The sequence below is a fragment of the Triticum dicoccoides genome, chromosome 7B (genome assembly GCF_002162155.2).
Source record: "Triticum dicoccoides isolate Atlit2015 ecotype Zavitan chromosome 7B, WEW_v2.0, whole genome shotgun sequence".
Lineage (NCBI taxonomy): Eukaryota > Viridiplantae > Streptophyta > Magnoliopsida > Poales > Poaceae > Triticum > Triticum dicoccoides.
In genome coordinates this window covers 676,697,922-676,712,892 of record NC_041393.1, presented here as the reverse complement: position 1 = coordinate 676,712,892, position 14,971 = coordinate 676,697,922, and positions in this window count along the sequence as shown.

Here is a 14,971-nt window from a genome sequence, read left to right as displayed (position 1 = left end):
CGCCATCCGTCCAGGCCTGCTGTCGCGACAGCGATCCCGAAGCGGATGCTGTCGGGTCTGCAGCTCCTGATCCCGAGGAAGATCCGGGTGCAGAATTGGCACGTAGCGGCCACATGAAATTGAGGCTGTTTGGACTATTTTCTTCACCATTTGTCCTCAAATTTTTTTCTACTGCATCCTGAGTCGACCCTGCATCATCACAATCCTCATTTTCATGGTTAGAAGCATTAGTCATACGATCAGTACAATTGTCATCCCCATGCTGAAAACCGGTCAAATGAGAGGGTAGGAGAAGAATCTCTTTTCGTAGCAAGGCACCAGCATTAGGGTGTAAATGAGCAAAAGGGAAGATTGTTTCATCAAAGACCACATCGCGTGAGATGTATACCCGACCAGTGGAAATGTCTAAGCATTTAACACCCTTATGCTTCGCACTATAGCCGAGAAAAGCACATTGTTTGGAGCGGAACATAAGTTTGTGGTTGTTGTACGGACGCAGGTTAGGCCAGCAAGCACAACCGAACACACGAAGAGAGTGATAATCTGGGCGAGTATTAAGGAGCCTATGCATGGGTGTATCATTGTTGATGACACGGCTTGGAAGCATGTTAATGAGGTGGACTGCCGTAAGAAATGCCTCATCCCAAAACTGGAGAGGCATGGAAGCGCCAGCAAGTAGGGCTAGGCCTACTTCAACAATATGGCGATGTTTACGCTCGGCCGAGCCATTCTGTTGATGTGCATGGGACAAGATACGTGATGAGAAATACCCAAGGTTTGAAAAAATGAATCAAGTTTCTCATACTCACCGCCCCAATCAGATTGGACGACGAGAATTTTTGTATCGAATTGACGTTCAACAAGTGCTTGAAAATTTTGAAAAACTTGGAAAACGTCAGAACGTTTTTTGAGAAGATAAATCCAAGTATACTTACTAAAATCATCTATGAAACTAACATAGTAAGTATGACGTCCAACAGACATAGAGGCAGGACCCCAAACATCAGAAAAGACAAGTTGTAATGGTCTAGTAGAAACACTAGTAGAAATTGGATATGGTAACTGATGAGATTTTGCTTTCTGACAAGAATCACATATAGTTTCAAGACTACGCTCACCAACACATGGGAGCTAATTATTTCTAAGCACTTGCTGAACGATAACAAAAGATGGATGTCCTAATCTTGCATGCCACCGCTCCGAAGAGAGTTTGATGACACCAAAAACTTGTTTATTGAAGCTTGTAAATTTGGGAATCAATGGATAGAGCCCATGCACGCATCTACCTATGTAGAGAATGTTCCTCGTGACCTGATCTCGGATCAAAAAGAAATATGGGTGAAATTCTAGAAACACTTTGTTGTCAAGGGCAATACGATGAACAGAAAGAAGGTTTTTTTTCTGTTTTGGGAACATGCAAGATATTTCGAAGATGGATATTGCGACTAGGGGTTTTGACAATTGCATGACCAATATGATTAATCTCCATACCTTCACCATTCGCATTGTGAACTTGATCTTGGCCATGGTACTTCTCGCTCATCGTCACCTTCTCGAGCTCGTTGGTGACGTGGTTGGTAGCCCCGGAGTCGACGTACCAGTTTGTGTCAACTCCGTATGACATGTCCGCTGCTGCTGCAACTTTCTTTTTGGAGTTGCTCTCAGCATATCGCCAATCACAATCCTTGGCGATGTGGTTATTTTTCTTGCAAATTTGACACTTATTTTCATATTCCTCATACCCTTGGAAGGGACGCCCCCTGTTGTTGTTGTAGTAGGGGCGTCTGTTGTTGCCGCCGCCGTTCTGGTAGTGACCACCGCCACCACCGCCGCCGGCATTCTGGTAGTGGCCGCCGCCACCACCTCCGCCGCTGTTGTAGTTGTTGTAGCCGCCGACGTTGGAGTTGTTGTAGTGACCGCTGCCGCCGTTGCCGCCATTCTGGTAGGGGCCGCCGCCGCCACCACGAGATCCACCACCACCACTCCTGTTGGAGTTGCGGTAGCGGCTGGAGTTGTTGTTGTTGCCACGACCTCGGGATGCAACATTAGCCGAGGACTTGAAAGCCCCTGCCCCTGTCCCGTGGAACATCTCAACGCGCTGGTCGAAGTTGGAGACCATGCCGAAGAGATCATCCACCGAGAGGGGAGCAGTGCGTACGTCCAGCGCCGAGATCAGAGGTTGGTAGTCCATGTCGAGCCCTGCAATGATCCATATGGCATGCGAGGTTTCTAGGGAGGCAACTTGAATCAGGACCTCCTTCGAGAGATTACGAAGGAGGAAGGCTACGATCTGCTGATCTTGAATCAGCCATGGTTTGTATTCAGGGTTAGGAGCGATTTGATCCTTTCCTTCTGAGGTCTTGGTGATGATGGTTTTGTTTGGCTCGGGTGTGGTTTGATCTATATACCCATATAGCCCAGCACCCATGATCTGGGAGCGAGCTTGGGCTCTCCATAGGATGTAGTTGGTTCTTGTGAGGGGCTCGGATGTGGTGTTGGCAAGGGCAATGGATGGAGTTTGGCTGGAGGTAGACATGGTTGGAGCTAGGGTTTTCAGCGGGGAGGAAGAAGGATGATCGAGGCTAGATGTGGCGGAAGAGGGAGGCTCTGATTACCATGTAAAACTGTATCGAAGCGTCTCAATGCCCATACACAGGCACCCGCATGTTATATATTGATATTGTGGTTTGTGATACAAGAAAGGTTGTTGGGAAACAACCATATGAGAGATTACAAGGGGTTTAAGATAGAGATAACTAGAGATTACAATCTATCTCTAGACACAACCGAAACAGGTACATAACTACCTGTACCTATACGCCACCTGTACCCATACATTTAACAAATTGATCCCATGGAACTCTTAATCATGGGGCTATCTCACACAACCATCAGTTTGTTTTATAAGAGTAATTATGCTCACTACCTGGTTGATTCACAATTTTACATGTCGTTGTATATTATATTGTTCAGTTTTGTTTGCTTGCCATATATAACTTTCATAGTTAACTGATATGCATATGTATAACTTTCAGACTTAATTTCAAAGTTAGCTTGGAGTCCCTCTCAACATTCTTATTCCCCAATTGGGTTCAACTTCTATAATGGTACCTTTTCTACACTACCACATAATCTGATACTCCCTTCGTTGCTAAATATAAGTCTTTTTAGAGATTACAGTGAGGACTACATACGGAGCAAAATGAGTGAATCTACATTTTAAAATATGTCTATATACATCCGTTTGTAGTTCGTATTGGAATCTCTAAAAAGACTATTTTTCAGAACAGAGGGAGTATTTATTATTACTTTTTAGTCCAAAGCGGTGGATTTAGCTTCAAGTCATGATAAAACTTTTGTCTGCTCGTTTGTGTAGTCAGTAACCCAATGATTATTTATTTCTTTTTTGGTGGGATTTTTGTGTGTGTGCTGAACATAATAAGTACTCCCTCCGTACCAAAATTCTTGTCTTAGATTTGTCTAAATACGGATGTACCAAGTCACGTTTTAGTATTAGATACATCCGTATCTGGGCAAATCTAAGACAAGAATTTTGGGACGGAGGGAGTATATAGTTAACTGAAAAAACAAATTTGAAGAAAACAAAGGGAAACTTATGTACGTTACTACCTATTAAGGTTTTCTAACTTCATGATGTTATTTTTATTTTGAATTCTTACAAGCTACACCCTCCGTCCCATAATATAAGAGCGTTTTTGACACCACACTAATCTAAAAACGCTCTTATATTATGGGACGGATGGAGTAGATCTGTTTGTCTTGAAATTTGCAATATTTGAGACATGCCTCAAGATAAGAGTTGGATGAGCAAGGATATGGCTTTGGTAGAATGGCAAAGGCATGATATGATTCTGAGATTTTGCATTTAAGAATGCTCCTGCTGTAGCTACCACATCAACAGTAGGGGATCTTTCAGCAGCCATACCCGTGTGTTGCATCATGGACTGCACCATGGCGCCGAGCTTGTTCAAATATCATGTATTCCCTCGGTAAAGAAAAATACAAGAGCGTTTAGATAACTACTTTAGTGATCTAAACGCTTTTATATTTGTTTACAGAGGGAGTATATAGGGAAATATGCTAATATCTACAACATCAAATATATATTATGTAAATATGTTTTATGATGAATCTAATGCAACTAGTTTGATGTTTTAGGCGTTAATATATTGTTCCATAGATTTGGTCAAACTTAAAGTTTGACTTAGGACAAAACTAGAACTTCAAATATTTTGTAACGGAGGAGGTATTGTTGATTTTAAGTTTTTTCTTTTGTAAACATATGTAAAAGTTTAAAGTCGATGTTGGTATATGCTTCTTCTCAGCATATATCAGTTCTCATAATAGTTTCTTACTCTGTTGCATTACTCTTTTACTAATACATCTTTCCCCTACCTCTGTGTTCCTACTAGGTGTGAGAGCCAGACATGACAGTGTCACCAGCTTAGATGGAGTTTCGGATGGATTTCTTTGTGATGGGATGTTTCGGTGCATGGTGTTTGCTCATAAAGTTTTGTATGATACCGTATGATGTCCCTTGGAGATGCTAGATACAGGAATTTAGGGAAGCATTGCTTCAAGATACCTCTAGCACAGTGGTTAAGTACAGCGATCTAGGAAAGAATTGCATCACGATACCCCTCTAGCAGTGGTTAACATACAGCAAACTAGGGAAGAATTTCTTCAGGATACGTCGAGCACAGTGGTTAACATGCTTTACTGGCTTGATTTGTACTGATATCGCTGTCTTTTTGGTGCATGTCATGCTTTAAGTACTGATTTGTACTTCTACGGGGAAGTAATAGCAGTTTTTCTATGAATTTGATGTTACATCTTTTTTTTCGCATGCATTGTTTTTTTTAAAGCAATACGACTTTATTCCTCGGATAATAGATAGGTAGAGAACTAAAATCAGGGATAGAGCCATCCCAAAAACTAGAAGATCTAGTACTATAACAATGCTTAGGGCATGTACAATGATTGATAAGATGGTCTTATTTTAAATCTTGCATGTAATTTAGAGATGACAAAAAAGAACTACAATGGGTAGTTTTATTTTCAATAACTAGCTATTCCTAAAACATGGTGAGACATATTGTGCTAAGAGATTATCTCTTGTCTTCTCTTAAATAAAAAAAGACAAGCCTTTTATTATGAGTTCTCTCTCCTCCACCTAATCATTTATCCTACGTGACATTCCTAAGATAACACCATTGTACATGCCCTTAGCTAAACTATTAGAATGAATTGGGACATTTATATTTTTCCACTTAATTTTCCTCCGGCCTCATTTTTACCCCTAAATAAAAACAGCACTCAATTATATGCCTCTTCTGTTAATAATACATGTCCATGCGGTTCCTGTTCGGTTAAAGGGGTTTGACCGTGTTTGGGACGTTTCCTAACAATTTTGCCCCTCTTCATCTGTCACTTACATGTGGGTCAAGAAAAAAAAACTCTCTCTCTCTCTCCCTATCTCTCTTAACCAATAAGAAAAAGAAAAGCAATCAGTCGCTGCCGCCTACTCTCCCGAATCTTCATTCCCCCCCTCTGCGTCTAGCCACCCCCTCACGCTGGCAAAAGTGCTGCGCTCGGCCATTCCCACTGGAGCCATCTGGCCGGCGTGCCACCGGAGCTCCGTGCTGGCCCGCCGCCACCAACCGCGCTTCCACCACCCGGTCCACCCTGCCATGGCCGGCCTTCCACAACCGCGCCATGGCCGCCCTCTATTTTTCTGATGTGGCTCGGCCACTATCTTTGGAGGGCGCACGCGTGCAGATGGCCCAGCACCGAAGGCGCTTTTCGGTGGTGAAGTTCCCTTCCCTGCCCTGCATATCCATGACCAACAAAGAAAAACACATAGAAAAGAAAAACAGACCCAATAGCTTCTTTTAGGGGAAAATAAGAAAACCGCGGCAAATAGGGATTTTTCTATCCACCGACCCATGGGCGGAATAGGTTTTTTTGACCGCGGGGAGCGCTAAATGGGCCGCCAGCCCGCGGGGGATTAAGAAGAATAGGAGCACCGGGCTGGCCTTATCTATGAATTGGACACGAAGAAGGAATACATCTCCGGGACCGGAGCAGAGCTGCTAGGGTTCGCCTATAAATAGAAGCGAGGAGGCGCAGCCGCCCCACAAGTTCCCCGATTTCCCCTTGAATCAAGCCAAACCAATAAGCAAATCATCAAATTCCGTCCAGCCTCCGGTGATTAGATCCGACGAGGAGCGATGGCCAGCACAGGGTCTCCGCCCAAGCTGTGCAGCAAGGCGGAGGACGCGGCCGTCTGCGGGGAGGGCAAGCGCAGCACCAAAAGGAAGGCTCCGGCGGCCGGCCGTCGCCGTCCGCGCAAGGGCTGCAGTTCCGACGGAGAAGCAGCGGCCTTCAAGAAGGCGGAGGCAGATGCCGGCTTCTCCGAGGTGGGCAAGATCTCGAAGCAAAAGCAGGGGCAGGAGGAATCGGCCGAGGATTTCGACACTTTCATAACTAAGCTGGAAGAGGAGCACCAGAAGTACTGGGGAGAGTATACGTCTGATGGCGTCAAGAGATTTGAGTACAAAGATTACTCTTCGTATCCGGTGACCGAAGACGGTTTCATCGTGCTGCGTGGCTGACTGCTCTCTAAATGGAGTTCCAATGTCGATGAAGATCTCACCAATATGCGATGCTTTCTGTCAATCTACTTTGGGTTTAATCTGATGTAGTGCCCGTCTGTGTTTCTGCAAGTGTATACTACTATTTTGTTATCATTGGAATTTGTTCGTATGACGCTGTTCAATACTTTCTCTGTACTAGAATGTCACCCTCCGTTTGGAATACCACATTATCCTAGGGCTGGTATCTGAATAGCGGATATCTTAATTTTGGGCCTTTTTCATATTTCTGTCTTCTCAGTGGATGTTTCATCTGGCCTCAATGCCTGCAGCTCGTGGTGAAGTATTTACTATGGTGAAGCAATAAGTGGAAATACAGCTTCTTTCTTCTACAAGTTCTTTTATTTTTTGAAAGAAAAGGTAGATCATGATCTACCTTATGCATTCAAAACGGGGCAAAACCCGGATGACCAATGTCAAATTACATGAAGGTGATGTTGACGCTGCACAGAAAAGAAGATTATGAGGTGGGCAGGAAAATAGCAGCATAGCTGCACATCATGGTCCTGTCTTGCTCTCTGCAAACTCTATGGTTCCAGAGAGTAATAGATTCTTCTCCAAGTTCGGCTGCAGGTCTCATATACATCATGACTGATGCCGTCAATTGGATTATTACAATGATTCCGGTGACTTACTTTCTGGCTTTAACTTCACGAAATTCAAGCGGTGTAAGGCCCTTTTGTGTTGTGTTTCGTTAGTTCTATATAATGGTCACTCCCGTGTACTAATTCAGTATTGATGGAACAGGGAAATCTTGGTGTTATTATATGCTCTGTAATTTGTAGTGCATAACTAATTTCTTGCTGTTTTTACTTTTTATTGTCGTGTGTCAATTCCACCGTGCTGTGCCGCCTGACCAGACATGGATTATGCCGCTGTCATGAAGCAATGTCGGCTGACCTCAACTGTGGCCGTCCGGATAAACCTGCAGGTATTTGATAGTTTGCTCCTTAGCAGATTTGTTGCCTTCAAGTACAGCTAAAGCCGAGGGACACCTCACCAGTTCTTCGCTTTGTTTGTAGGACCTTGGATAAATAATCTGCAACAGTGCTAATGCTTCTTAGATTTTTAGTTGCAACAATGCTCATGATTTTCTCTACGCCACTATTTGTGTTTATGTTGAACAAAGCATTTCATCTGTATCTTTTCATTTATTTATTTTGAAATGAAAGGTAGATATGGTCTACCTTATATATTTCAAAACAGGCTACGAGCCTGGAGACCTGTAGGGGCCGATTACATGAAGCTTACATTTAGCACCAATGGTGCCCTAGCCGCCAGGTTGTAGTCTGAGAAGAGGAGAGAGACAGCAAGAGAACCGAAACTGGGAAGAAACACTTAAAAGACTTAGACTAAGAGATTGATCCAGGCGTCTATAGCATCATTGTCATCCTGTTTATGGCTCCGGTTTCACCAAAGATGTAGCAGCTGCTTCGCGTATTGTCTGATGTAAGACGAGGGCCATCGTTTGGAGTTAAAAATCCTGTCATTCCGGGCATGCCATGCTGTGACTGCTGCTGTAGCGAAGAGGAGGTGGAATTTACCTGGGGCCGGCCAAAGCTGTTCGGCTTTCTCGACAAAGCTGACGAGATCCAGAGAGTTGGAGGCAAGGTCTGTGAGTCCGAAAACGTCCCAGATCACAGAAGCTGGAGCATAACGTAACAACATATGTGAAGCAGATTCAGGAGCAGGACAAATATCGCATTCCGGGTGTGCTGTAACAGAAGTCCAACGTTTCTTCATCATGTTGTCTCGAGTGTTTAATCGGTCCCAGAAAAGCAACCATAAGAAGACACGATGCTTGAGGGGGATGATCCTGTCCCAAATCCAAGAACCATAAGCGCAGGCCGCGCCGCGGAAAGTGAGCAGTTCGTACATATGGGCTGTAGTGATGGCCTTGTTGTAGATCGCAGAAACCCTGGAGTCTGAACTTTCTGATGTTGGCGTGACAGGAGCTAGAAAAGAGAGTAGTAGCTGAAGTCCATACATGGCTGTTGCTGACAGGTTTGGATGAAGTTGTGGTTGCCATGATTCCTGGTGGTGTTGTGAGGCCACGGAGCAGTCTTGATCCCTTGCAAAAGTGTACAGGGTGGGCAGAGTAGAGCTGAGTCGTCCTGCTGTAAGCCAGCAGTCGTGCCAGAAAGAAATAAGCTTCCCAGAGCCTAAGGAGCATCTTGAGGAGGCCAGAACCAAGGGAATGAATTGTTTGAAACCACTCCAAATCGCAGTGTCACGAGCACAAGTCCTCCTGGGCATAGAGCCGCAGCAATATTGTTGGGCAAACCATTGATAGCAGGGTACGCAGGATTGTTGAAGAACCTTGGCTGTAAAACTTGTCAACAGGGCCTGATTGTGAGCAGATAGGTCTCTAACACCTAGGCCACCAGCAGATCGTGGCATAGTGACGTAGTGCCAGGCAACTAAGCATTGGCCTCCCTTCGCTGCGCTCGCTCCTTGCCATAGGAAAGATCTCAACAAACTCTCAAGCTTGTGGATGGATTCTTTAGGCCAGCGAAAACATGTCATGAAGTAACTTGGTATGCTAGCCAAGACAGAGTTGATCAGCGTTAACCAGCCGCCCCAAGACAAAAAAGTAGCCAGCCATCCCGATAACCTCTTGTCCACTTTATGAATGACTGGGAGCAGCAAGTCATGTCTAATCTTGTGCAGAGAGAGGGGCAAACCTAAGTACGTGCAGGGGAAACTTGACGCTGAGCAGCCGAACACACCAACGATCTCATCAGTGGTAGAGTTATCGATGCATATGGGGATGAGAGTGCTCTTGTGGTAGTTGATCTGTAACCCAGAGAAAGCAGAGAAGTCTGACAGGATCCGCTTGATGATGGTAGCTTGTTGGACGGAGCCGTGGAAGAGGATTAAGGTGTCATCAGCGTATTGTAGAACAGGGAACATCCTGTCCGAACCAAGGGGGTGAATCAGACTACCAGAATCAAAAGCGGAGCAGCATAGTCGTTGCAAGACATCAGCCACCAGAATGAAAAGATATGGCGAGATGGAGTCGCCCTGCCTGAACCCTCTTTTATTCACAAAACAGTCACCCAACTCCCCGTTTAGTAAGACTCGGGACGTTGCCGAAGAGAGTAAGCACTCGACCCAGCTAATCCATCGCTAAGGGAAGGCACGGGCAGCCAAGACACTGTGCATGCAAGACCAACTGACGGAGTCAAAGGCTTTTTGAAAGTCCAACTTCAGGGCTACCATGGGCAATTTCCTCTTATGTGCCGTTTGTATCATATCTGCAGCTAAGGCAAAGTTTTCGACGATGGCCCTGCCCTTGATAAAGCCAGATTGCAACGAGTGGATGAGGCTCGGGATCTGGGCTTGCAGCCTCCTGGTTAGGACTTTGCTTGCAAGTTTGGGCACACTGTGAACTATGGATATAGGCCGGAAATCCTTTAGTTCAAGCGGTGTGTCCTTTTTGAGCAAGAGAGAGATGTGAGCTAGGTTAATGCCAGACATGTCCAACTGATTCTGGATTTCTGGTACAATTGGGAGAAAAACAGTTGCAAGTCATCCTTGATGACGTTGTGGAAGGCTTTGTAAAATTCATTTGTGAAACCATCCGGCCCGGGGTTGCGGTAGTTGGGAGAATGGTTGATAGCTTCGACAATTTCCTGCCAAGTGAACTCCCTTGCAAGGCAGGATAGGTCAACTTGCTCATAAAGTTGATCAAGCTACACTGTAGGTTCCGAGCGTGATGGCTGACCCAGAAGAGCAGAGAAATATTCAGTTGCTAACTGAAGTTTCTGCTGATTTTCAAAAAACTCCACTCCATCTTTGACGAGAACCCTAACTTTGTTTCTCCTAGCATGGCCAGAAGCAGCAGCGTGGAAGAAGTTGCAGTTCTCATCGCCGGATATACACCAACGTAGCTTAGCTCTTCGCTTCCATGCAGCAGTTCGCCACAAAATGAGCTGCTCTATTTTTCGTGTGGCAAAAACTCTAAGCACCCTCTCTAACAGAGAAAAAGGTCTCCGTTCTTCGACAGTGTCAAGATATAGTATCACATGTTTATTGTTTGAGATTAGCATATCCAGACTGGCTCTGTTCCTCTTCCAACTCCGTAAAGCAGCTCGGATACGTCTGAATTTCAAGTTTAAGAGAGAAACGTCCGAGTTAGTTATTCTGGTGCTTTGGTTCCAGCAGTTCTGAATGATAGCTCTTGTTTCTTCTAAGAGCAGCCAGTGATTCTCCATCCCGAAGAGATTGCTTTTCACCTTAGCGTTGCCAAACTGGACCAAGAGAGGCACATGATCTGGTGTGGCAGAAGGTGTCACCATCACTGAGGTTTGGGAGAAGGATAATAACCAGGCAGTGTTGATCAGCACTCTGTCTAGCCTTGCCATGGTGGGGTCCACTCGTTTGTTCGACCAGGTGAACTTTTGGTTGCAAATGTCCACATCATCAAGCCCATGAGCTCTGATCCAGTCATTAAACATCTCCATCATGGCCCAATTGACACTGCCCCTCGATTTCTCCTCTCTGAAACGGTACATATTGAAGTCGCCGATAACAATCCATGGATCAGTTATCAGTGCTGCCACAACATCAATCTCGTTCAAGAAAAGTTGTCTTTCCTGGTGAACGCAGGGGGGCATAAACTGTAGTGACAACAAAAGCAGTCTCTGACGTTGTTGCTGAGAATCTGACAGTGAGGTGAAAACTGTGTGATGCAAGGACCTGCCCAGAGAAGACAAAGGAATCCCAAGCAACTAACAGGCTGCCTGAGGAGCCCGTCGAGGGCATGATGGCATGGTTGTCGAAGTAGGCTGGCAAGAAACTCCTGAGCTTCGTAGTGGTAGCTGCTTCCAGCTTTGTTTCCTGAAAACAAACAAGCTAGGCCGACAGGAAGTTAGAACATCGCGGACCAAAGAACACTTATTCTCATCACCTAGGCCACGAACATTCCAATCAACAAGCTTCATAGATCATGGTGGTACTGCCCGTGCAAAAAGGAAAAACATGCGCATGAGAGGAAGGATGCAACACAAAGTAGCATAAGGTGGATAACATTGATGCATAATAGGGGGTACAACTTGGCCTAGAAACTAGACTTAACAGAACATAAAGACTGAAAGAGACTCTGGCCAAGTACATGACTAAGCCAACAAACTGGCAATGAGCTTGGATAATAGAAACTAAACATGTTCTGGGACTAAAGCTAATGCAAAGAAGGGCATAGAGGATGCCAGCTAACCCTGGGAGGTGCAAGAGCAAATCTGAAAGGCATCTAGACATCAGCAACAAAGTGTGCGCCCATGGAAGAAGCGGAGGAGCCGTCGGATTGGCCAGAGCAGCCAGTCCCGGCTGTGGAGGAGGACGAAGCTTGAGCGAGGATGGCGTCCATGTTGAGGTCGCAACATTTGGCGATCTGCTTGAGCTTGCCCTTGGTCATTGGCCTTGGAGTGCTGCTAAACTGAAGATCCAACAATTCAGAGACAGGCATGACCTTGGTTTTCTTGCGCTTGGCAGCAGACGAGGTGGGCCGTCGCTTGGAGCCGCCATGGCTAGAGCCAGCGGAAGCCGCCTTGCGCTTGGAAGCGCGCTCGACGAAGCCGACGCGCTCCCCATCATACATCTTCATGATACGAGGGCTGCAGCGTGTGGCAGAAGGGGGGGGGGCGTTCAGATTTTGAACAGCAGAGACAGCCACAGGGCCGTCACCAGCGCATAGCTCGGCCTGCCCAACAGCCACCAGAGGCTGGGCAGCAATGCCAGCGCCAGCCGCCATAGGCTGGGCAGCAAGGCCAGCGCCAACGTCCTCTGCAGGCATCTGGTGGGTCGGCCTCTCGGAGAGCATGGTGGAGTCAACGCCGAGACCGAGATCTACTCTGGATATGGCCCCAAAGGGGGCAGGTGCTGGAGAGCCCAGCTGGAGTGGTGGCGCAGGGGCATCGAAGAGCCGGAGGGTTGGTCGGAAGGGGCGGGGATCCTCAGCTTGAGGCTCCGGCGGCGGCGTGCGGCAGGAGCAGAAAGCGGTGGCGACATGCGCGGGCAGCAGGGAACACGCCCCGTGCAGCAGGTTAGTGTTTGCAATAGGAGAGCGGTCACAGTTAAGAAAGCCGTCGCCCAAAGCAGGGGCGTGCCGGAGCGGCCTGGGGCAGATGGGCCTTGTGGTGAGAACTTGGTGGGCCTGAACGCGCGCATAGGCTGGAAAGTAGGCTTCAACAGGCAGGATGGCATTATCGCGAGCAGAGAGCGGCAGGCCGACAGTGGGCAGAAGCCCATGTGGCACAACAGGCTTGGGAGGGTGTGTGTTACCCACAGATGGAAGGAGGGGGAGGGCGCGGGAGCACATGAGGCCGGCCTCATCCTGCGGCCAGAATTTAAACAGTAGGGATCGGCAGCTTTCCCGTGCCACAGCCTCAGAACGCAAGTCAAAGCAAGGGAAGAAGCCGTCGTCCAGTGCGATCGCTCGCACCTGGATCGTCCCTGTAGCAGCTCGACAGTTGCTAAGCTGCAGCTCAAAGGAGAAGGCCATGGTATCCGGGTCGAAGGAGACGGCTACGCATGGCCGAGCGCATTCCGCAGCAAGCAGGGAGGAGCGCAGGCATCCTCGCAGCTCATCTTCGTGCGCGAGCTGCTCGACCATGGGGAGCGAGAAAGGAGCCCCCTTGATGAGTTTGGGCTTGTAAGAGATCTTTAGCATGGCCATGAAGTCTTGGTCGGAGGCGATCTGGGGCTGCAGGAAAGCGCGGAATGCCTGGGTGGCCATGCCATCATCTTCGACCTGGCCACCTGGAGCCGAGCCGAAGCCCCGGGTCATGGAGTGGCCCTGGCGAGGCAGGGTGCGAGGGAGAGCACGCCCAGCGCCGGAACCCCCTCCTCCACCGTAGCGGCGTGCAGATGGGGGCTGAGGAGGTGCAGACAGGGACCCCAGCGACTGCGCGACGTCCCAGATCTCGTTGATCAGCACGTCGGCGTAGGCGCCGGCTCCGTCGAAGCGGTGAAAGGCGATGTGGTGGGGGATATGCTGCAGAGCCTCGACTTTGGCGAGGACAAAGATGCCGGCGAAGTCGTTGCCGTGCAGGCAGGCATGCTCAACCCGCAGAAGGCCCGCAAAGCCGGCGACGGAGGCGGCGACACCGCGCCTGTTCCATAGCTCGAGGGGCAGCTTTTCCAGCGAAAGGCTGACGATGTGGTGATAGGAGAAGGAGAAGGCGTCGTCCCCCGCGTCGTGCGGAAGGATCCGGACAGTGTGGGAGCCAACGTAGAGAGGGCTCGCGCGGAAGGCCGCGGTGAAGGAAATATGACCTAGAGGCAATAATAAAGTTATTATTTATTTCCTTATTTCATGATAAATGTTTATTATTAATGCTAGAATTGTATTAACCGGAAACATAATACATGTGTGAATACATAGACAAACATAGTGTCACTTGTATGCCTCTACTTGACTAGCTCGTGAATCAAAGATGATTAAGTTTCCTAGCCATGGACAAAAGAGTTGTCATTTGATTAACGGGATCACATCATTAGGAGAATGATGTGATTGACTTGACCCATTCCGTTAGCTTAGCACTTGATCGTTTAGTATGTTGCTATTGCTTTCTTCATGACTTATACATGTTCCTATGACTATGAGATTATGCAACTCCCGTTTACCGGAGGAACACTTTGTGTGCTACCAAACGTCACAACGTAACTGGGTGATTATAAAGGAGCTCTACAGGTGTCTCCGAAGGTACATGTTGGGTTGGCGTATTTCGAGATTAGGATTTGTCACTCCGATTGTCGGAGAGGTATCTTTGGGCCCTCTCGGTAATGCACATCACTATAAACCTTGCAAGCAATGTAGCTAATGAGTTAGTTACGGAATGATGCATTATGTAACGAGTAAAGAGACTTGCCGGTAACGAGATTGAACTAGGTATTGGATACTGACGATCGAATCTCGGGCAAGTAATATACCGATGACAAAGGGAACAACGTATGTTGTTATGCGGTTTGACCGATAAAGATCTTCGTAGAATATGTAGGAGCCAATATGAGCATCCAGGTTCCGCTATTGGTTATTGACCGGAAACAGTTCTAGGTCATGTCTACATAGTTCTCGAACCCGTAGTGTCCGCACGCTTAACGTTACGATGACAGTTTCATTATGAGTTTATAAGTTTTGATGTACCGAAGGTTGTTCGGAGTCCCGGATGTGATCACGGACATGATGAGGAGTCTCGAAATGGTCGAGACATAAAGATTGATATATTGGACGACTATATTCGGACACCGGAAAGGTTCCGGGTGATTTCGGAGAAAACCGGAGTGCCGGAGGGTTA